Raw genomic sequence first — 24,354 nt, 5'->3', positions numbered from 1 at the left:
AATCCTAAACCCACCTGAAAAGGGCTATGGCCAGTGGAGCTGTGAAGAGCTCGGTTGTAGCTGTGCTGAACATAGGGGAGGCTCTCGTCCCATGTGCGTGGATGCTTTGAGTTATACATGCGCAGAATGTGCACAATCATCCTGTTGACAACCTCTGTCTGGCCATCAGTTTGAGGATGGAAGGCTGTGGACTTCGTGAGTTTGGTGTCCAGCATTGACCAGAGACTGGACCAAAATGTGCTGAGAAACCGACTGTCCCGATCTGAGATGATAGACTGTGGGATCCCAAAGTGCACCCACACTCGTTCAAAGAAGAGTTTAGCAGTGGCTTCTGCTGTGATATTCTTCTTGCAGGCCATCATAATGGCCATCTTTGAGAACCTGTCGACGACCACAAAAACACAGTCATTTCCATGCTTAGTGGAAGGAAGGCCTGACATGTAATCCATGGAGATGGATTCCCAAGGTCGACTAGGGGTAGGCAACGGGGTATAGAGGCCTTGCTTCTTAATGGTCGGTTTGGCAATGGCACAGGCAGTACATGATCGGATGTACTTCCCAACATCCTGTCGAAGATTCGGCCAATAGAAATAGTTTTGCAGTACTGCCACTGTTTTCTCGACCCCGAAATGCCCAGCAGCCCGACTGTAGTGTGCTTCCCAAATCATCTTGGCACGCTCGCTTGAAGGAACACAAAGGTGACCGAGGTGGCATAATAGGGCATCCTGGAGGTGAAAATCTGCAACCTGCCGACCCTCCAAGAGTGTCTGGTATGTGTGGCCGAATTCTGGGTCGCTTTTGTAGAGAAGTGGCCAATCAGAAGTCTCGTGCCCGCAAGAGTTGAGCACGGTGGTTAGCGCCATGATCGGTGGTCGACTGAGGCAATCTGCAACATTATTGGTGCTGCCCTTTTTATACTTGATATTCAAGTGAAACTGTTGCAGGTATGTAGACCACTTCTGATGGCGATCATTCTGCAATTTCCCTTGGGTCTGTATGAATTGCAGAGGTCGGTGGTCTGTGTGGATGACCGTTTCCTTCCCCAAAATGTAATGCTTCCATTGTCGGCAGGCCTGTACAATGGAATACATCTCTTTATCATAAGTGGGGTACTTCCGGACTGTGTCTGAAAGTGTTTCACTGTGATATGCCACTGGATGTCCATGTTGAGTAAGGACTGCCCCAATAGCATAGTCAGAGGCATCTGTCTCGACCTCAAATGGTTGTTGTAAATCTGGTAACGCGAGCACTGGTGCCGTGCAGAGGCGATCCTTCAACTCCCTGAATGCCTTCTGTTGAGATTCAGACCAAAAGAATTTTGCTTTCGCCCCGCCCTTGGTGACTTGACTCAAGGGCCAAGAAATATGAGAAAATCCCAACACAAACCTGCGGTAGAAGTTGGCAAGACCTAGAAAGCTGCGGAGCTCTGTTAGAGTGGTTGGAGAGGGCCAATCCCGAATGACTTGGACCTTGGCTGGATCGACATGCACCCCTGTTCATCAATGATGTATCCCAGATACTGGACCTCGGTCATGCCAAAAGTGCATTTCTCCAAATTGGCACATAGCTTGTGTTGCCGCAGTGTTTGGAGAACCTGTCGGATGTGGTGGAGGTGCTCTTCCCAACTCTGGCTGAAGATCAGAATGTCATCCAAGTATACTACTACAAAGGAGTTGGTGAATGGCCGCAAGATGTCATCCATTAGCCTCATAAAGGTTGCAGGAGCATTCGTCAATCCGAAAGGCATGACCAACCATTCGAAGAGGCCCTCCTTGGATTTGAAGGCAGTCTTCCACACATCTGAGGGTTCAATTGGTACCTGGTGATATCCTGACTTCAGATCGATCTTGCTGAAATATTTCGCCCCCTTTAGTTGGTCTAGGAGGTCATCAATCCGCGGGATCGGGTACCTATTACGGACAGTGATCTTGTTCAGCGCCCGATAGTCAATACAGAGTCTCCACGTCCCATCCTTCTTCTGTACCAACACTATCGGGCTCCCACAGGGCGAAGAACTCGGACGGATGTGACCTTTCTGTAGGAGCTCCTGAATCTGCCTCTTGATTTCATTGTTCTCCAGAACGGAGCGCCGATAAATTGGTCCATTGGGTAGCGGCGCACCTGGGGTCAGATCAATGGAGTGCTTGACTTGACAGTGCAGAGGAACCCCTGCCGGGGAGGTGAAGATGTCTTTGTACTCCTCCACAATCTTGTCCATTTGTAGCTGCCGTGCAGAGGGACCTCGTTTGGAGGCCGCGGCCACTGTCTTCTTCTTCCCTTGAGGGCGTATCATCAGGAAAACAAATTTCCTGGTTTTGGAAATGATCTTACTGCATTGTTTTGCAGTAATCAAAGAGATGGCGGCAGGTGGTGGTACCTCTGGTATCCTGAACAACTTATTTCCCAATGTAATAATAACAGCACGGGGCCTTGATTCATACACAGCATGTCGCTTCCACAAGTATGGTTGTCCTAGTAATACATCACAAACTTCAAGGGGAGCAATGTCACACAATACCTCATCCGTGAAGGGCTTGATGTTGTATGGAAGGCGACACTGCTGGCTCACGCGAAGATCTCGCCCTTGGTAAAGCCACCCAATGGTGTATGGTTGTGGATGTGCTGTGGTCGGTAAGCCCAACCGCTTCACGACCTCTGCCGAAATGAGGTTCTTTTGACTCCCGCTATCAACAATGAACTGTATCGGGGAGCCCTTGACCCACATCTGGGAGTGGAAGAGACGCTCCTCCTCCTCTGGATCTTCGGGTTCATTTTTCTGGATCTTTGCGGTAGCAACAGTGGCGCTGGGATCCGCATCAATGATCTGCTTCCCTTTTTCATACCCCTTATCGGGTTCTGACTCAGAGTCGGAACATGCATCTGATTCTGAAACCTTTAGCTCAGCCACCAGTGACTGTTTGGCCCGACACTCACTTGTGTTGTGAGTGGAGCTCTTATGGAACTCGCACCATTTTCCAGTGTCCTTTCTCGGCTTCGCGGCGTTTCTCTTTGCTTGCAGCTTCAGCTGGTTGTCTTGGGCTGTCCCGCCTTGGCTTTGTCCTTTGTTCTGTGGTTTAGGGGCACCTTTCCCCTGCTTTGGATTCGCAGATCCAAAGTCTCGCTTCTTTTGTTTAAACTTCTGCTCGACTTTGACGGCATACCGGTATGCTGCGCCGAGCGAGGGGATGTTTAGGAACTGTATTTCTTCCTGGATGTACTTGTGCAGGCAGCCACGGTATTTGAGTATCAAATGTTGCTCCGAATCCTTGATACCCAACTTTGTGCGAAGGGTATGGAAAAGATTGGTGAACTCCGGCACATCTTGGTCCCTTCCCTGCCGCAGCGTGGTCCACTTTATGTATTCATCCTCATAGCTTCCGACAGGGTAGTACTGCTCCTTGATGGCATCCCGGAACGAATCCCAGGTGGGTGCGGCTGAAAATAGTGAGCCAGTACTTTCATCCTTCTGCTCGCAGTAGGTTTCCCACCAGTCCTTGACGTGGGGGGCTGCTTTGAGAAGAGCAAAAACAATCTTTTCCCGACTCGAAAATTCATGAACAGAAAAATAACCCTCTAGCAGATTTAACCATTTATCTACGGCATCGGCGTCTATCTGACCCTCGAATATGGGGATTTCAAAATTAACTTGTACCTTAAAGGGTGTGGCGTTTCCAGAGGAGCTGCTGGAAGCCGATGCGCCGCTTCTGGGTAGCCGCTGAAGGATCTGCGCAAAGCTGTCCATCATCGCGTTCCGTTGTCGCTCGAGCGCTTCTTCGAGCAAGATTTTGATGGGATCTCCTGCCCCCTCGTCTTTCTTCTTGTCCGCCATGGGAGGCCGTCGGGATTTGCGAGGCTGGTCTTGCAAAGGTTCAACCAGTTCAAGCCCTAACTCCTTATATCCCGACCTTGTTGGGGACATGCAAAGAAAAACAGAGAAAAAGCAGACCGCTCTGATACCACTGATCCAGATTTAAGCAGGAACGCAACAAATTACAGAGATAACCATATACACAAAGATGCAGCGGAAATAATACTTCATTTCATTAATGGAAAATACTAACATATGCTTACAAACAGAAATGGCAATAAACTAGCTAGGGCGATGGTAGCTTATCTCTGAGAAGAGATGTGATGGCTACATGCCTCTGAACTGTATTACAATGAGGCTCGAAGGCCTATTTATTGTTGAGAAACAATGGAAAACCCTTCACATACCGAAACCTAACCCTAGAAGATGAAACGCCAAATTATGGGCCCCGTTTGGGTAAATTGGTACATCAATTTCCCGGGGTCGTAACTTTGGCATACGATCTCCGTTTGACGCGTACGATAGCTCGTTAGAAAGATCTATCCGAGTACTACCACTTTGGGAGGCAACATAGGGCTTGGTCGCCCCAGAATTCCAAAAAAACGTCGTTTAGGGCCTAAAAACGGCTCCGGAAGTTCAGGACCCGAAAAACTGCTAAAAATAGTAAACTGTGCTACAATTAAGGAAACTGAAAATGCTGAGAAAGACAATGGTGGGGGTCCAGGTGGACCTGGCAGGTGGCCACCAATATCCACCTGGATCAAGGAAGCTCCAATTTGTATGCCATAGTACCAATATTTTGCAACACCTTGTACAGACCGTAATACTTTGGTGATAATTTATTATCCTTCTTAGCTTGCTTGAGGGACATTTGTTTATATGGTTGTAGCCGTAGGAATACCTAATCACCTACATCAAAACTTCTTTCGCTGCGATGTTGATCTACTTGTTGTTTCATTCTATTCTACGCCAACACGAGGTTATCCTTTAAGAGTTGGAGGACTTGTTGTTGATGCTTGATGTGATGTTCCATTGCGTGAACCTTAGAATTTTCTCTTAAATATGATGTGATGGATGGTGGGTGATATCCATAAAGTGCCATAAATGGGGTCATTTTTGTTGTTGTATGGAAGGAAGTGTTATACCACCATTCAGCTAGAGGCAACCATTTGACCCATTGTGTTTGTTTATCAGATACAAAGCAACGAAGATATCCTTCCAAACATTTGTTTACTATCTTAGTTTGCCCATTAGATTTAGGATGATAAGATGAGCTATGAGCTAACTGAGTACCGAGACAAGAAAATAATTATGTCCATAAATTTCCAGTGAAAGTGGGATATCTGTCACTTACAATAATATTTGGGTTTCCATGTAGCTTTTGAATTGTTTCCATAAATGCAGTAGAAATTGTACTGGCTTTAAATGGATGTGATAATGCACAAAAGTGTGCATACTTGGTAATTCTATCAACTACCACCATGATGACACTCTTTCCCTCAGACTTGGGTAAACCTGTGATAAAATCCATTGAAACCTCCTCCCAACGTTGGCTTGGAATGGATAAAGGTTCTAATAGACCCGGGGTATTAATTGTTTCAACTTTATCTTGTTGGAAAACCAAACATTCTGCCACAAACTTTTGAATATACGATTTAAGGCCATCCCAAAAAGATTCCTTCATAACCCTATGGTAAGTTTTTAAAAATCCTAAGTGTCTTCCTAAGGGAGAAGTGTGCAATTCCATAAGAATATTTTGTTTGAGTTGGGAATTCTTACAGAGGTATAAGTGATCTTTGTACGATAACAAATCATTTTTCCAGCTAAATGTATCAGATGTATTGGAATCTTGTTGTAACTTTTGAATAAGTGCCCACACTTCTTCATCATTCTTCCATTCCTCCCTTGCTTCGTTTATCCAATCTGGTTGGATAATAGAAATGGCGCACAACAATGCTTCCACATCCTTATCCTTTCTTGAGAGTGCATCTATCACCACATTTTGCTTCCTTTTTTGTAGATGATTTCAAAGTCATAACCCAACATCTTTGTGACCCACTTTTGTTGCTCTTCAAAGGATAATATTTGTTCTAAAATGTATTTAAGGCTATCATGATCCATTTTTACCTTGAAGTGTCTTCCCATTAGGTAGCGTCGCCATTTCTTAAGTGCATGTAGTATTGCCGTCATTTCCTTCTCATAAATAGCTTTGTGTAAAAACTTTCCCTTGATTGGATGACTTTCGAAAGCAGTGGGTCTTTCATCTTGCATTAAAACAACATCAATTCCATTTCCTTAAGCATCACATTCCACAATAACGGTTTTTGTGAAGTCTGGTGTAGCTAAGACTGGTGCTTGGCACATTGCCTCTTTAAGATGTTCAAAGGCCTTTGTTGCTTCTAGAGTCCATGAAAATGCATCTTTCTTCAATAATGTTGTTAGAGGTGCCACTATTCTCCCATAATTTTTAAAAAACTTGCGATAATACCCTGTCAACCCGAGAAATCCTCGCAGATGCTTTATGGATGTGGGGATTTTCCTTTCCTTAATGGCTTTAATTTTGCTAGGGTCTACCTTAACTCCTTCATGAGATACAATATGACCCAGATATTCCAACTCTTGTACTCCAAAGAAACATTTGGATCTTTTTGCATATAATTGTTTCTCCTCCAATAGTTGTAGCACCCTGTCAACATGTTAAACATGATCCTTCCAAGACTTGTTGTAGATTAGTATATCATCAAAAAATACTAACATAAATTTTCTAAGGAAGGGTTTGAAAATGGAATTCATCAAACCTTGAAATGTAGAAGGTGCTTTGGTAAGGCCAAAAGGCATGACCAAAAATTCATAATGACCCTCATGAGTTCTAATGTTGTTTTCTGAATGTCTTCAGTCTTCATTCTGATTTGATGATATCCTGAACGAAGATCCAACTTGGTGAAGTAAATTGATCCATGCAATTCATCCAGTAATTCATCAATGACAGGAATGGGAAACTTATCTTTAATAGTGAGCTTGTTAAGCTCCCTATAATTCGGACACATGTGCCATGATCCATCCTTCTTGTGCACCAATACTACTGGAGCAGAGAAAGAACTTTGACTAGGTTGAATTATACCAGCCTCTAGCATTTCTGCAACCATACGTTCAATTTCACTCTTTTGGGCAGAGGGATATCGGTACAGCTTGATGTTTGGAGGAACACTTCCTGGAATCATATCAATAGCATGATCATGATCACGAATAGGTGGGAGACCTTTGGGAGTCTCAAATACGTTGGAATGATTGTTTAAGACTTTTTTTAGATCTGGAGAAATAGATGATTTCGATGTGGAAACATCTAGCGAACATAATTGTGCAATTACACCTCTTTGTTCCTTTTTTATAAGATTTATCATACCATTAGAGCTGATTATCTTTCCTGGTTTCCCTGCAATACCCCGTAATTCAGCTTCCTTTCCTTCCATAGAAAATTTCATGAAAAGTTCTTGAAATCTAAAAGCTATTGTACCCAAGGATTGTAGCCATTGGACTCCTAGTACAACATCAACACCTCCCATTGGAATGGAAAGCATTAGGCTAGTCAATACATATTCTCCCATGGATAGCTTGACATTATGGCACTTTCTAGAGAAATTTATTGTTCCTCCATTTGCAACCATCACTTGACACTCTGGTGCTGGATATAGGAAGAAATTCAATTCTTTTGCCACCTTACAATGAATAAAATTGTGGGTACTCCATGAATCAATCAACACTATTACCTTTTTCTTCTTGATTTGTCCTTCTATCTTGATGGTTTGAGGAGTTGTAATTCCTGCCAATGCATTACAAGATATGGCCGGATTAATTTCTTCTTTATTTAGGCTTTTTTCCTGGAGTATATCCTCTTCTTTTGACCTTCCTTGCTCCTTTTCTTCTTCCTCTTCACAATCTATGTAGAATAATTTCTTCTCAGCACACTTATGACCTTTAGTGTATTTTCTATCATAACTGTAACAAAGACCTTTTGCTATTTTTTCTTCCAATTGTTGTGGTTTCAACCTTATAGGTCGTGGAAGACTAGGGGCAACAACACTTCCATCTTTATAGTTGTGAGTGGTATGCTTCGTGGTTGCCATCATTTTGCTTTCCATTTTTCTTGCTAACCTAAATGCCTTCTTTAATGAATTAGATTCCCAAAGGCAAACATCAGGTTGGATATTATCCTTTACAGTACCTACAAACACATCATTCCTATGCTCCTCTGGAATATTTTTTACCCTTATGTTCAATTTTTGGAACTCTTCAATGTGCTCCATTATTGAACCCTTTTGTTTGAGACTTATCAATTGGCTAAAAAGTGTTGCTTTTTGTATCCTCATAATGTGCTGTCAATTTTTCCGTAAAAATTGCCGAAGTGATAATTTGTTTACGAGAGCAAAGCCATTGATACCATACAAACTGATTTGGTTCCAAATATATAGTTGCAATACGTACCTTTTGTGTGTTTTGCACATTATTGAGATCGAAAAATTGCTCCATCTGTAATATCCATGTTGCGGGATCCTTGCCATCAAACTTCCTCATATTGATTTTTGGAATATGGTGGGTCTTTGATCCAAAATTAGAGTCTATGAAATCATGATTAAAATTTATTTTGTTCGCATCATGAGTTTCCTTTACTACCCTTTCACCATTTGTAAGTATTTCTTGTAGAAAATTTCTCAAATCTGTCTTCAAATATGCCATGTCTCTCTTCAAGTCTGTCTTCAATTCTATCTTCAAATCATCCATCTTAGCTTCCACGCCCTTTATTTTAGATTCCATGCCATTTATCTTAGCTTCTGTTAGCTTTTGTGAGAGTGACATTTGTTGCACTTGGTCTTGTAATTTTGATATATCATGTAGCATTTCTTCCTCTTCTTCATGAGTCATGCTAGAGATTTCAGGTTGCTTACTAGGTGTTTGTAGTTTCTTTGCTCGGGGCATTAGTTACCAATAATAATGATCTACTATGCCCTTTGAATTCCTTCAAAATAATTTTTCAAACCAAGCTTAAGAAAAAATTTAAAAAAATCTACACACCTTTTTCCACTTTGTAGGATCTTGATATTTCCTCTGATGTATCTCTGTAATTTTGGATCATCCAGTTCTGAAATTGTGACCTGCAGTAGCCCTCTGTGTCCTCTTTCCAATGCCACCAGTTTGATCTAAATTGGATTCTCTAAGGAAGATTTATGCCAAATCTCCCACAGTGACCTGATTATAGACTAGTTCAGTAGAGTGAACTTGTACGACATGCCACGTGTCCCTGTTTTGACCTTTGGATCGAAAAAATATATACAAGAAACTACGGTTTGTCCTCTTTTTGTAACTTCTTATGAAACTTCAATCCGATGCTCAAAGAGAAAGTTATGACGATTTTCCCCAGGTCACCTGTTTGGAATGTAATTTAGGAGTCTGCAAAGAGACCAACTTCCTCAGATCATATCTCCGCAAATATAGCGCAAAAATCTTTGCAATTCGAACCCAAGGTTCAGGGCAATTTCGTCTCAAATGGGTTTTTTTTCGCTTCTGAAACGTCACAAAAAAAAAGTTATAACAAAAATGCCACGACGACCTATTTGGAGCAGTGAAACCCTAGAATCCAAAGCTCTGATACCAAATGTTATGAAACTAGCTCAGAAAAAGATAGAAAATATAGATCAACGCCTTAGAATTCAGCCTCTTCAAGGTGGCAACCTCCTTTACATTACAAAAATGAATGATTCTTTGATGATTCAAATGACAAAACCTCCTTTCTATATATAGGAGACTAAGGATGCACAATATAACCCAGCCAACCTAACAATAATAACATAAAGACACAAAAATAACAATAGAGGGATTCTATGGGGCACAGTAATTACAATATGGGGATAGTATGGGCGCAACAATATTAATAAGGGATATAACTACAATAGTAATGGGGTAATCACTAGTATTATAGGGACCTAACAGAATCCCAATTTAACTTAGTTAACCTATTAATGGACTCTGCTCTTTCTTCATCCTTTTGCCTCTAGCTGGTATGTAGATGCTGTGCATTTGGGAGAAATTTACACAACATTTAAAAATATCCCTGATAAATACCACTGTTTTTAGAACTCGAATTTTTCTTTTAACCTTTAGCACTTTTTCCTACAATTTTTCGGACTTTCTTGTGACTGAGCATTTAGAGGCTTTCCTTCTCAAGGGGTTTTGCCCAGCGATATCGCTAATCGCTCATCAAAAACTGCCTCCGTTTCTTGATCCGGGCTTCCCTGGTGTTAGTGTCGGTATCTTCATCCCTCCGTCAGTGATCAAACGCTCTTGTTGCATTGCATGTTAGGTGTCTCACCCGATCAGCTACATTCCATTAGGGTCATGGATCATCTGATGGTAGTGGATTATTATACATTTTCCCTCATGTGCTGGCCTATTTTCATTCATTTAGAACTGTTGCAGTCAATTTTTGTCTTTAAATTTGTAAAAGTCATTTTTAGGGTTTTAGGTCTCTTTAGGTCTAGGGTTTTCGTCAATAAGGTCTCAAAATGCTCAGTGATGGTCAGCAAGCACATGGGAGGTCGAATAAAGTTCCAGCAACAATAATTTTCATGATCACTCACTCAGTGATTGATTTTTCCTCAAAACCCTGTTTTGAGGAAAAACATAGTATTTTATGTTTTTATGCATAAATCTGATGTAATTTCAATTTTTTCATATGTAAGCAACTTCAATGGAAACCCTGGTCACCTTACCAAGCTTCAACAACTCCATCCCCTGCAAGGCAAACAAAAAGTCAAATCATTCAGTTCATCAAAGGCAAAAATAAAGCAAACTGCTTAAAAACAGAGTTTGAAAGGAAAATGTCAAATGTAAACATTACAAAAGTGGGTTCTATGAGTGAAAAATAAAAATATCTTGTATATAAACGATTTCTTGTGTTTAAAGAACCTATTTGCATCCAAAAGAGAAAGAGGAACTTAGGGCAAGGTCGTGGAGGGAAAATCGCAGCAAACAGTTCAAGTTTCAGGGGCGCGGCTCATTGGGTCATGGGCGCGACGCATAGAGCTGGTGCAGCGCATTGGGCCACCCTCAACAGTGTACAAAATACACTGGTGCAACGCATAGAGTAGGCATGGCATGTTGGGTTTGTGGCGTGGTGCATAGAGCTGCAAACCTAATTTCACCCACGAAATTCATCCAATTGCTAAATTTGCTTGATTGCCACCTCTCCAAGTAAGTCAAACATTCTTCCAATGCCAATGAATGTGTGTCCCTACCTCCTTGCAATTTTTGCTCAAAAACAATTGCTTAGGGTTTGCAGTTTGAGTTTTTGTTGTCAAGTCCACTTCATCACTCCCTCACCTTTTTGATTCCCTGATTTATTTTCCAGTTTCATCAACCCATTCTCATTAATCCCATATCCCTAATTCTCATTATCCCAAACCCTAGCTACAAATTCCTAAACCCTAATTGCTATCCCAAAGTCTAATTATTGTCCCTAAAACCCTTCTATTCCCCAAAATCCTGTCAGCAACATTTCTAAAACCCCTCTTACCCTCTCCCTTCACAGTCCCTCATACATTTTCATACATTTGGCAGCAAAATTTAAGACACCTTAAATCTCTTCATACTCATCTAAGAGAAACTCAAATATCTGGCAAACATGGAATCTGATCCTTCCTATGACCGAGATGAGGAGACACACAGTGATTCTCCTAGAGAAATGCATGCACCAAGAAGACCTCACAAGGGTGGCAAACATATACGAGAGGAACCTACTTCACTTGCCGAGCTGCAGGCCTGTCCTCTTGCTATCACATGTTTTCAACACCAATCCTATTATCAGTTCTGTGAGATGGTAGAGAGAGTCCAGTACCATCATGAGTTGGCCAGGTTGTTTGTCCTCCATCTTCAAAATGGCCAAGTCACTCTAGCAGGTGTAACATTCACCTTGACACCAGAGTCTATTTCTCTAGCAACTGGCATTCCCAATATCGGTGAGCAGTGGAATAAGAGGTAGCAAATTGACAGGGAACATTATGAGCCTTACATCAAGGCTGGCTATTTGAGACATCTCAGCAGAGTTTTTCCTTTCCGGTATCTGAAAGACTCATATGCTCCCTTGATGAAACTCATAATCAAGTATTTCAGCTGTGAGGGTTGGTTTTCTTGCCTGTATGCCTACCATATCAAATTGTTAATGCACTTCACTAGAGTGAGAATGATGAACCTCCCCTATTTTATTTACCGGAACATTAAGAAGATGACAACCATAGTGCACAAGAAGACTCCTCAGCAGCAATATAACAACATATATCATTTTGCACTAATCAAGATTGTGGTCATGCATCAGCTTGGTTTACAGAACATCTCATGGGAGGATTTCATTTCACATGAGGTCTTCAAGTACCTATAGTAGCTTTTCATGAGACAGGTGAACCTTCACATCAGCAGGAGCTTCATGAGGCACAAACCACCAGTGTGCCAATATTTGTCACCTACCAAAAGGGAACTAGAAGGTTGTTTGCAGCAGCAAAGCGAGTATTATCTCCACCTAGGGTGGAAGGGGTCTCACTTCCTCCATCAGCAGAGCAGGTACATGACAAGGGCAAGAGGCCATTATAGGATGAGGAGCCTTCAGGAGGGCAGGAGATAGATTTTATCCTTATTCAGGATGATGACACCGATTTGGGCTCAAAAAGCTCAAAGCTTAGAGAGATCATCCAGGAACAACAAGATATAGTCAGCATTTGTATCTCAACCTACAAAGAGCCAAGTGGATAGTAAAATATTTGGAGCAAAGAAACAAACAACTAGAGGATCAGCAAACCATAATGGAGCTAAGAAACATACGAGAAAACTGGCAAGCTGCCAAAAGGAGGAAAGTCAAGTTCACAACACTTGAGCAAGAAATCAATGCTGATCGTCACTTGGTTGGAGAGGACAAATATCCACTTGGAGAGGATGTTGCAGAAGGCCATCAATGAGAAAAATATGTTGAGAAACATGGCATATCACTATTTGTCAAGAAATATGGTGTGCCAAGCAAGAATCAGGAACTTGAAGGCCAAGTTGAAGAAGACATCAAAGAGGCAAAAAGTGCAAGATATACTTTAGGTCTTGGATGAAGCTTCCTTGGCCTAGCATAGCACTTAATGGAGGACACTCAGCCCAAATTTCAAAAAAATTGGGACACTTTTTGTAATTTTGGAAATTTTGCCTTAAAAAACAAAGTCTTCTGCCCAATGCGGTGCTCGCTTTTGATGGAGGCATAATTTTGAGGAAAATTTAACATATTTGGATTTTTCATGAAAAAATATGCATTATCACAAATGGCCAAGAAATTTTGACAGGTTTTGGGCTTCCAAAAAGGTCAAAAACACCCCAAAAATGACCTCTCTGCCCCTTTTTTGACACACAGGAAGCAGTCTTGGGAAAACTCAGTTTCGGATGGGAAAATGGAAACCAAATTCAAAAATTCCACTTGTGTTGGAAAGTAGACATGCATACCTTTCCAAAAAGTCCATTTGGAGCAAATTTGGACACCAGGAAGGCCTCCACAATCAGTTGCCAAAATGGACTATGCATGGGGAAATTAGTGCGGCGCATTGGAGGAATTTTGTTCAATTTGACCAAAAATACTCTATTTTTCGCCTGGTTTCTTGACAGTTTGACTTTTCTTCTTCTAAATGTCAAACTTATGATGTAATTTAATATGAATTGATGGATTTTGATGTAATTATGATACATTTTCACTCTTAGAGGTAGATTCATCCATCAAAAGGTAGTTTGCAACTGAATGAATCAGTTTCCTAGTTTTTAGAGGCAAGTTGTTCCACTGCCTACTTTTTAGTTCTCATTTTAGATTTTTTTGGAACAACTCCTAATCTTATGAGCTCAACCCCTAGAGGCTAGGATGAGTTGTTGGTTTCCTATATCTTGTAATTTTTCAATCATTAGCATGGCTCAACTTTTGGGAAAGCTTGGAGCTTATTGTATACTCATTTCAGCAGTTTGGCTAAGGAATAGACAAATGGTTTGCAGCACTTTATGGGATTCATTTGGCATCCTTCTTTGGTATTGTGTTTTCTTCTGTAATTGTAAGTCTACATGTGTTTTATGTATGCCATATCTCTCTTTATTTCATCTCAACTAAATCAAACAAGGATAAAGGTAGAATAGATTGAAAGTGTTGTGCTCTACCTAGGGTTTGCTTAGTTATCTATGTTTTTAGCTGTTTGAAAAGGATCCTTGAGTTTTTCATGCCCTTTTCAACTCCTCACCTGTCTAAAAGCTCTCCATCTCACTCAATTTGAAGTACCAAATCACTTGCCTACCTTTCCCCATAGAGATCTCTGCAAAATTGAGCCTCATTCCCCAGGCCCAAATATGCCTTTCACATTTGAGCCAGCAAAACATCATGAAATTCAATCAAACACCTCTATACACATACCTAGCCTAAAATAAGTATTCACATCAGTCATCTCAAGCCAATATTGATCATATTTTGCAGAGATTGACAAGGAGAGAGCCCTCTCCCAACCTGGTAGGGCTAGCTACCAGGTTAAACATGGTTTGATGTTACCCTATATCCTACCTTTCTTAGCTTGAGGTAGATTTAGGCCATAACACCTGGTGCCATTTTTCTCCTCTTGCATGTTTTTTTAGATGACTCCGGAAATCGGAGTTTCTCATTCTTTTCCCATTATACTCTGAACATCTCTACGTATATCTTTCTGTTTTCTGCTCTTTCAATTTACAAAATCAAGAAAGAGTAATGATATGAATAAGGTGATGGGAAAGCTTTAAATGTTGAAATCATATAAAATATATCACCCTACGTGAACTAAATTCTTGATCAGATCGAAACCTTATGTCATTAATGATCATCAACTAACTCATTAATGCGCATGAATTGACATTGGATTACGAATTTTTTTTTTGGAATGACGTGCCCTACAGATCTATGATAATGCAATTTTGCGATTTGCTTCGCAATATCGCAGATCGCAATATCGCTGATCGGAATATAGCTAATCCGTTATGTTTTGAAAATCATTCATTACCATGTGTTTGTGCAAATGCGATTTTCGATACTCGTTATCGCATATCACCAGCTTTGAAGTATTTCACCTTATGTTATGTTTGAAGCATACAAAAATTGCGATGCGATGAGTTCCTTCGGTGTGCGATCTTGCATCGCGATTTCGCATTTGTAGGAGTTTGCTTATATGATGTCGTTATTTCCTTTTTGTGATGCGATGCTTTTATCATTGAGAGAAAGATTTTGTTCGAACTTATCATAAACTTAAGTCTTTTTGGATTTTTGTATATATTCTCCTAAATTTATGATAGTAAGATTTATTCAAAAAGGAAATACAAGTTCTAATTTATCGTTATTTTCTAGATGAAGGGTCCCCACTTATTTAGTATTGATGTCAAAACTAAAATAAGAAGGGGGGTTGTTGCTGGCCACAACAGAAGCTCCCGAGCAATGGTTGATCCAGGCTCGTAAATGGAATGGACCAGCAATAGTCTAGGGATTCCTTGAGTACAAAATTGTTCTTTCCCGAGCTCAAGGAAATGATTACGGAAAGGAAACCTATGGAGTCTACTTCGAGCAATTCAGACTCTCTAAATAAGAATGCCTCGAGCACAAACTACTTTAGTCTCGTTAAAATAATAAGGTATTAGTAGCATAGGGATCCTCTGGGTTGAGAATTATTCTTTTCCAGGCCGAAAGGAATAACTACGGAAAATAACCCCCCCCTAGAGCTCTCTTTCTGGCCATTTCTAGCTCCCTAAAAAGAAATGCCCCAGGCTGTCACCATTCCAAGCCTGGTTAAAATCCATGGATGGTAAGTAGTTCTTTATCAAGAAAACAAGCTATCTGGTCTATGATATGCAAGATGGAGATTTCAGGAGGGTGGCAGTTGAACTATACACTACACTATGTTCATTCCATGTGTTTTTTTTTGTGTGAATCTTAGAATATGGTGTTACCTAATTCTATTCAGATGACTGTGTTTTTGGCTGATCAGAATACTTATATCACAAAATATTTTGTGCTTTACTTTGTCCAAGAACGTGCCTCATATTTCACATACAGGCTTGGGAGCTTGCTTAAAAAAGGGTCCTACAATCCCTTAGTTATTTCCAAAACACACACACATGAGACCACCTTGCAGCGTTCGTTGTGTAAACCAAGGCCAGTCTGATATGCAGTCGAGGAATGCTTAGGACTATCAATTCACTCAGAATTAAAGAACAGGTTCATAGAATTAGTATTCTATCTGCCAAGGCATAGCATGTCAATCTTCCAAATTCAGACACCACGCACGCAATTGTAGGAGGCATTGTTCAAGCACATGGAGTTCACACTCAATGCAAATCACTTAAGTGGTTAAGGTATGCACTTGTTTTGCTTGATTTTTACTGATGCGTAGTTAAGTGTTAATCATTTTGAAGCACGCCTGAGGATCTATCATCTTATCATCATAATCATCCATTTCACGTCTCACCTACCTAAGTTCCGATTTTATAAAAAAATGTCCCTCCACTATTCCATGATCATCGCTGGCGATTCATTCTTATTGTGTCATAATAACCACTTCCTACTTAACTATCATTTCATAATATCTACTGGCATCATGGTGGTAACCCATCGCCTCACCGCAGAGGATCTCACACGCTCTCCCCACAAACTGCATTCTGCACTCAAGTGCCAACACTTCCCAATAGAGAAGGCGGAACGATTTCCACCATGGAACCAATCCCTAGTATCCAATGGCCATTATGGAATTGATCCCTTGTGCTAGATCAATTATCACAATGATTGTCCAGTGGTAGTTAAATAAAGAACACTTAAAGACATAGGCCGAGAATTGATCTGAGTCTGGCAACGTAAATTGCAGTTGAACCATAGGCGCCATGGGAGTAGAAAGACATGAACTAACCTTCGTTTAGTTCTTGTGCATCCCAGAGTATGAGCAGTGTAAAGGAATCCTGGAAGAAAAAGGTTGGATGCCTTTTCTCCAGAAGTTCCAAGGCTATAACTACCAAGTAGCACTCACATTTTCTAAGAGATTCGATGGTGAAAATGACCAAGTCGGCAATTTGAGCTTTAAAATCATAGAGGAATCAATTAGTAAGGCCACAGGTCTATCAACTGATGGTGAGAAATTCTTCAAAGGTGGCCAGTTAGAAATACCGAATTGCACAGGGTTCTTAAAGCCAGCTTACAAGTCAATTAGTTGGACAAAGGGTTTGGTTCGTAATTGCATAGAAGAGCGATGGTATCCACTCTTAACCATGCTATACAGTTTTGTAACCTATGAAGGGAGGTTCGCTGTGGTCTTCCTTTATCACATTTGGCTCCTAGTTCACTTCACAGAGGGTAAGCATCTTAATATCCCTCATTTCCTAAGGTTGAGCTTGCGCAAAATGGCTAAGGGAATATAGTCACAGGGAAAAAATCCCAAAACGGCATTATATCACCATAGTTTGATCAAGATTTTGTTGGTTGCTGAGCTGAGGCAACATAAGCAATCGTAGGAGGACTTCATCATAGAAGCATTCCCTGGATAGGAGACACAAATGAAGGGCAGACAGTGTATAGTGGGCAGATCCGTCAAAATTAAAGAAGCCACTTCTCCATCAAGGTCTGTATCTATGCCTACCCATTCTCCTACCCCTGTTTCTATGCCCCCTCCTATGGCTGTAGATCGTGTGAAGGATGGCACACAAAACGTTCTGAAGGATACCCCCGCAAGCTCATCACGGAAGAGGAAAGGTGATCAAGTAGAACCCATCCAATCGGTCCAAAGCCCCATGATATAGTGCGATGCTGTGGAATCCCCAGAGAAATCCCCCTTCAATCCTCAAAACATCACTTCGAAGCCGAAGTGACGAAGACACTCCTTTCCCTATAACACTCCCCCAATTGTTGTGGCTAGAACTTTGGCTCAAGGACGTCGACGAACCCGTAGTATGGGCTGCACACCACAGACCATGGTTAAAGGAACTAGCTCGGTCCATGCCCATGTTTCGTCCTCCCACAATGAAAGTCTTCGATAGTGCTAATTGCCCTTAGAAGAGGAGGTCACAACCCCGATGAAGCTCCAAATCCCAGAGGATATTGCACGGGATATGGAGGCTTTCTCTCCTACTAAACCAACTATGGGCGAGAACGCTGCAAAGGCTACCTCATATCAGTTACCGTCGAAGAAGTAGAAGGGAAAATCACCAAGACGGAGTGCTTCACAACAATCCAAAACGCTGACTAAGAGTCCCACACCGGATGCAAAGGAAAATTTGAAAATCAAGCTTGTGAAGTTTCGGAAGACAATTGCTAAATTGAGAGAGTATGCACACAAATATAAGGTTTTGTTCCAATTTGGGAAGGACATAAACCAACAAGTCTGAGATTCCAATATGAAGCTATATGCATAGAATGATGCCTTGGTATGCAAAAATAAGCACCTCCTACGTTGGAAGGTAGCTCAGAATAAACTTGTGAAATGATTGAACACTAAGGGAATAACGTTGTAATTCCAGAAGTGTTCGCCATTGATTGGATAAGGGATAGAAGTCCTCATCAAGACTTCTAGTCTGTGATAGCAGTGTCCTTCAGTGGAACAGTTCCTTTTTGTTGGATGCATGAGAACATGTATCAGGCTACGCATGGGAGGATGTTGATCCTCAGTTTTGTTCTTATTATTGTTGGATTTAACTCCCCATTTTGCCCCTTTTTGTTACCATGGAGCCCATTTCTCTGCTAAATCACTATCCTAATCCTATCTCATCTCTCTACTTGAGGTAAACATTCTCATGGTCGCACTTAGCTAATTATTGGTAGATTTAAGTAAATAGAAGTGGCATATTCTCAAACTAACTTATTACTATTATCTAGTGTAGACTCTCAGTAGAATATGCAGGTCGATCCCCAAAAGGAGTAGTTGATGCATGAAGACCTTCTACTTTGGTACTCAAGGGCTATATGTAGATGGGTGCTCAAGTAATGAAATGGATATGGTTGCAACATGTTCTGGAATACGAGAGGGTGCAACCACAAGTATCACACATCCTGATACTAAGATCCTCGTTTGATTTACTTTGATTGCAGCATATACAAAATTGGGAATTGGTTACGAATGGATAAACCAGTTCGAGATGCCTGTTTGAACCAACTCACCTGAAAGGAGTAATGCAGATTCACTCATTATTTTTAGTTTATGTTTAACTATTAGTAAATGCCTATAAAGGTGATTGAATTTATATGTAAAGGGGGTAGACCGTAGCACTGTGGCACTAAACTTATGGAGAAATTTTTATGTATGATCAAGCCATTTTGAATACAATCGTAATGCTATTGTTTTGAAGCGATTCCCAAATGCGTTGATGGAATGAATTATATTTGTTAACTGTGCATCAAATCGTTTAAACTACTATAAGTTATCCAACCCTGGGTGTGGCCGGGCCCACCCATTTGGGATTGTTTGTATTTTGAAATAGCAATGGCACTGCAACCTTAGATTTGCTTAAATCTCCTTTTCGTTTGCAGTTATGTGTGTGAATTATTACTTGGTTGATTGATTATTGGTTACACTTGCAGAGTATTTGTCATTTCCTGAGTTGAAATTAAATTTCAGTGTGATACCATGCCCTTTGAACTAGAGACATCCCATCATTTGCTGCCTTCGCTTGGAACACACTGCACAGTCATCAATATGTTTGGATTGTCACCCATAGTGAATGTCTGAGTCCTTAATATTTTGAGTAGCTATAGATGGAGAATTAATTCAATTGAATTAGATAGGCTTTGTTCCCTTCCCTGAAATTAAGCTCTGCTTTATTAACAACAATCGATTTAAGTTGATCATACGATGAAACTAGTTGGATCATTCGAAAGACTTAATGAACTCAATCGAATTTTTGCAAAAATAATTATTTGACTTGTTTTATTGCGGATTGATGCATTGTAAACTGGTATAAACATTACAGGGACGTTTCCAATAGAACCATTCCATAATTTCCATTTATCTTCTCTATTCATTTAATTGTTAGCAACAATGGTAAATTGAAACGATCTTCCTCACTTTTGTGCAAAAAGGTAGTCTCCTTTAAATGAATTCTTTCTTAGTTCATATATTCGGGTGTTTACATCATGAATAAAACATTTTTATGACTTATAGCAGCAAGAGATAGGGATTTATTTGATTATAGAATTAGGTATAGTCTTAAGATTGATAGTTGAGCATTGAGTGAGATAGGTATCATAGTTGCTTTCTTTTATTAGAATTTTGTAAGTGATCCATTGAATACAAAAAACAAGATAAAGCAGAACAAAGTAATTCTTCCAATCAGTACTTGAACCCTAAACTATGATTTGAACATAAACCCTTAAGTATAGAAAATTGGTTGATTGAAGCATTAACAAGATAGATCACTTGTTGAATTCATAATTGGATTGTTATAGAATAGTTATCATTATCTCCTATGGTAACAAATGATTATGTCATCAATAGTTTAATAAGTCGAGTGGCGATCATCATAGGGTTGTTTGATTTCTTTCAAAGAATTAACATTTGCTTGTTGAAAACGATTGAGTGATTTTTCATATAGAGTCTGGTGCCAGCATGCACAGTTTGATTAGGGTTTGGTGTGAATAGAAGTTCATTTTTACTAGGGATACTCAGTTAAGTGTAGATTTGAATATTAGGATTTGTGAAGATTTTAAGTAAAATTTGATTGTTGGGTTTTCTCATTAGACGATAAGATTTGCAAGTATTTCTTTCATAAATCATTAATAAGGAAAATATTAAACTCTGATATAGCCTGAATAGAGGATGTGCAAGGAAATTCGTGCTTACGAACCTTGGGTTGACAATTAATCTTAAGGGATTTAATATGATAAATTAATCTCTCAAAAACCCCCACTAGATGTTCCCCCATCCACTCCAATCACCAGAGCACATATTCCTTTTAAGGAACTAGTCATTCCTGATGAGGTTGAGGAGGAAGTGTTATACCTAACTAGGCTTACCTTTGATCAATTCAATTTCAAGATATTGCAAGAATGAAGGAAATATTATGCTAGGAACCCTAAGGAGCCTTTTTCCATGACAACAGAGAAGAAAATCGTCCTAGATACTACAGTAAACCCTGAGATGATCTCCTCGTACGAGACCACTTTTGTGACCACAAATGAGATGAATGTATGGAGAATGAGTAAGAAAATTGAAGAACTCCAAATCAAGCTCTATGCATCTAATTAAAGAGCCTCCATAGTAGACGAATATAGAAAGAATCTAGAAGAAGAGAATGTAACACTTCACTTAGATCACTCAAACATGAAGGAATTACAGGACACAATCAAGGAAGAGGTTGAAACCCTGAGAGGATCCATGGCAGTGGTTTATGAAGAGATGTCAAAGTTGCATCATATTGTGGCCCCTATCCTAGCCATACAAGCCAACATGAAAGAAAAATCCTCCATGCTAAAAGAGGTTGTTACAACTCTGGACAATATTCATGAGTGGACAAACAAGTATCTAGAGGCATCGACGGTTCTCCCAAAGAAATATTGGATCACCACCCAGAACGATAAAGTCCAGCTACGCATTAAGATCCAATCATGGGATAAGCTAGCTAGAGATGTTGACAAGGTTCTTACTTCTTACAAGCATCTTCTGAGTGGATTGGAGTCAGTAATTGATAACCATGGGTTCCTTCTATTGGGGCAGTTGGAGAAGTGACGAATGTTCAAATATGGCAACAAGAATATTCCAATTTAATTTGTCCTAGAATTAAATTGTGAATTAAAATCGAATTTAGTCTTAACAGCTACTTGGAAATAATTAATTAATTTATTTTAAATTAATTAGTTGGAGAAATTCAAGTTAGAAGTCTTTTTGAAGTCATGCAAGAGTTATCCCTTAAATTAATGAGATAAGATTGAGTTATATTTGAGTTGTAATTAGTTAACTCAATTACTGAGTTAAGTTGAGTTAAATTTGTTCCAAACTGTTTGAGGAACTAATGGTGAGTTAATATTCAGTTGATGCATGCATGCACACAACTAGTGCTACTCTAGTTAACTGAAGATTCCCTCATCAGAAGGTCATGCATGTCTAGTATGAGAAAGACCCAGTTGAGATTAAATTCAAGGATAATGTACTATCAATTACATGTGTTTTCTCAAAGAGAAAAATCATACATGTAGTCAAGGACTTAATCCTTGAGGATTGCGTAGTTTTGGAGGTTATCATCCAGTTGGTGGATGAGTTTTCCACTTGGTAACATGAAATCATCCACAAGGAACAACGCAAGGAAATAGGAGCTTGGAGGGCAAAGAGGAAGGCCGGAGAGAAACCAAAATTTCCTGTGAGCATTTGTGAGGATTGTACTGAGAGCTAAGGCGTTGTATAATTCCTATGTATTTCCACCATATATGATAATACAATAGTGTGGGGTTTTTAGCTAAGGCTTCCCCAAAGTATTTTCATGTGTATTGTGCCATTGATTCTTCTTCTTCTGGTTATATTGTTCAGCTCGATCTTTAAGCTTCCACAAGTTGATAGTATAAGTAGGTTATAGTATTCTACCTTGATTTATATTGCATTATCAAGTTAACCTACATTATATTTTAATACATGGTATCAGAGCTAGATTTGTAGAAATTTATACATGGTAAGAAAGCTGGATTTGTAGAAATTTTCGACATGGTATTGGAGCTGTGAATAGCATACTGAGAAGAGAATTCAAATTTTTAAGTTCGGGGTTGTAGGTGCAAATCAAATTCATACCATACTTCAAGGTTGGCCAATGGTGTTCTATGGCTTGAGACTCAAGTATGCCTTGGAAGGTAGCTCGAATTACATAGCATGGAAAGATAAAATGGAGGCCGTATTAAAAGTCAATGGCTTGAAGGAATTCATTGATCAAGAAATCCCAAAGCCAACTTCAACTAATGCACAAGAGTTGGCTAAATGGAAGAAGTGTGTGGTGAAGGCAAGACAGATCATCCTTGAGGGAGTTTGAGACCATATTGTCTCGACTCTCCATGGGAAGGATACGCCATTTTCAATGTGGAAGACATTGAAGGACCTCTACCAAAATAGTAGAGACTAGAGGAAATTGGCGCTCAAGGATAAAATTCGAGGAATCAAGATGGAGAAGGGTGATACTATTTCCACATATCTGAACAAGCTCACCACCTGCAGAGATGAGCTTGCCAGTGTGGGAATAACTACTTCGGATGATGATATGGTGAGCCTCACTCACCTTTGCCTTCCAAAGAGTTAGAATAGCTACCAGGACTCTATGAATGGAAGGGAGAAACTATCGAATTGGGAATGACTGTGGTCGGATCTTATGCAGGAGGAGATCAGGAGGAGCACACGAGATGGTTCTTCATCCAAGAATGATGATGAATAAAATCTATCCTTAGCAAGTAAGACAAGGAAAGGGAAGCGAAGTGATGTAGGAGCATCTGGACTTAGCCATCAATGTGATGGTTTGTTCACATGTTGTGGCTAAATGAGTTGAATTTCACTAACCTGAGTGGTCAAAAGTCAGTTTTGGCAGAGAGGTTTGGACCTCTCGAAGATGAGCTTTACTTCATTATTGTAATAATTAGAAAATTGTGTTATTTTAGACTAAGGGATAAGTTGTTAGCATAGGTGTGTAATAGGGCTTAAAAACAGAGATTTGATTGTTAGATTGATTAAAATAGAGATTGAGTTGTTAGTGAAGTTAGAATAGGATTTGACTCATAAAAGAGAAGAAAATGTAATGGAAAGGGATTAGCTCATATGATTGAGAATTGAGTGAGAGGCGAGAGTTTGAGTGATAGATATGGTTTTGAGATTGAGACAGAGGTCAGACAAAGTGATGTAATTGAGCCAAGAGGGCCAAGACTCTGTAACTTCTATTATATTGAAGAATTTGATTTGGTGTGGATCTGTGTGTTAATCCTGTTGAAAACTCTCATTTACATCTGTGCATTCGCATTTTGAATGTAATTGGGTATTTTCTTTGCTTTCACACTTTAAACGTAAATCTCAGTATTTCTGTGTTTTTCACTAAATCACAATCATTTAGTGTTAAGGGGTAATCTTGGAGTTAAGCGTTAAAACATTGATTAAGAGATTTATTTTAAGTTTCCTTTAATGCACGTGGTTATATTGTAAAAGCGGGTTTTAATCAGCGAAGGTGGTTATCGGGTGGAAGAAAAGCTATAAATGGTATTTCGGGGTAGTCTCTTAATTCCATTAACCAAGCGACACGTGGCACTCGAGTGGAGAGAGAAAACTACTTTATCAGGTGGGTAATTCCCATGCAAGTGGCTCACCCGATATTGCTATTAGTCGTTGGATCAGGAGCGCTTGGATCTACGGTTGAAAATCAACAGATTGTTTTTTGATCGGGTTGAATGATGACCATTAGATCTGGAGAGAGGAGATAAACGACGTAGAGCGATCACCGAGTTGTTTTGTTGGTCGGGTTGAGTGAGGAATGTTAGATCTAGAGAG

The sequence above is a fragment of the Pinus tabuliformis genome, chromosome J (assembly GCF_031772625.1).
Source record: "Pinus tabuliformis cultivar Carrire ecotype Pingquan chromosome J, CPIR1, whole genome shotgun sequence".
Classification (NCBI taxonomy): domain Eukaryota; kingdom Viridiplantae; phylum Streptophyta; class Pinopsida; order Pinales; family Pinaceae; genus Pinus; species Pinus tabuliformis.
Note: the sequence above shows the minus strand (reverse complement) of the source record.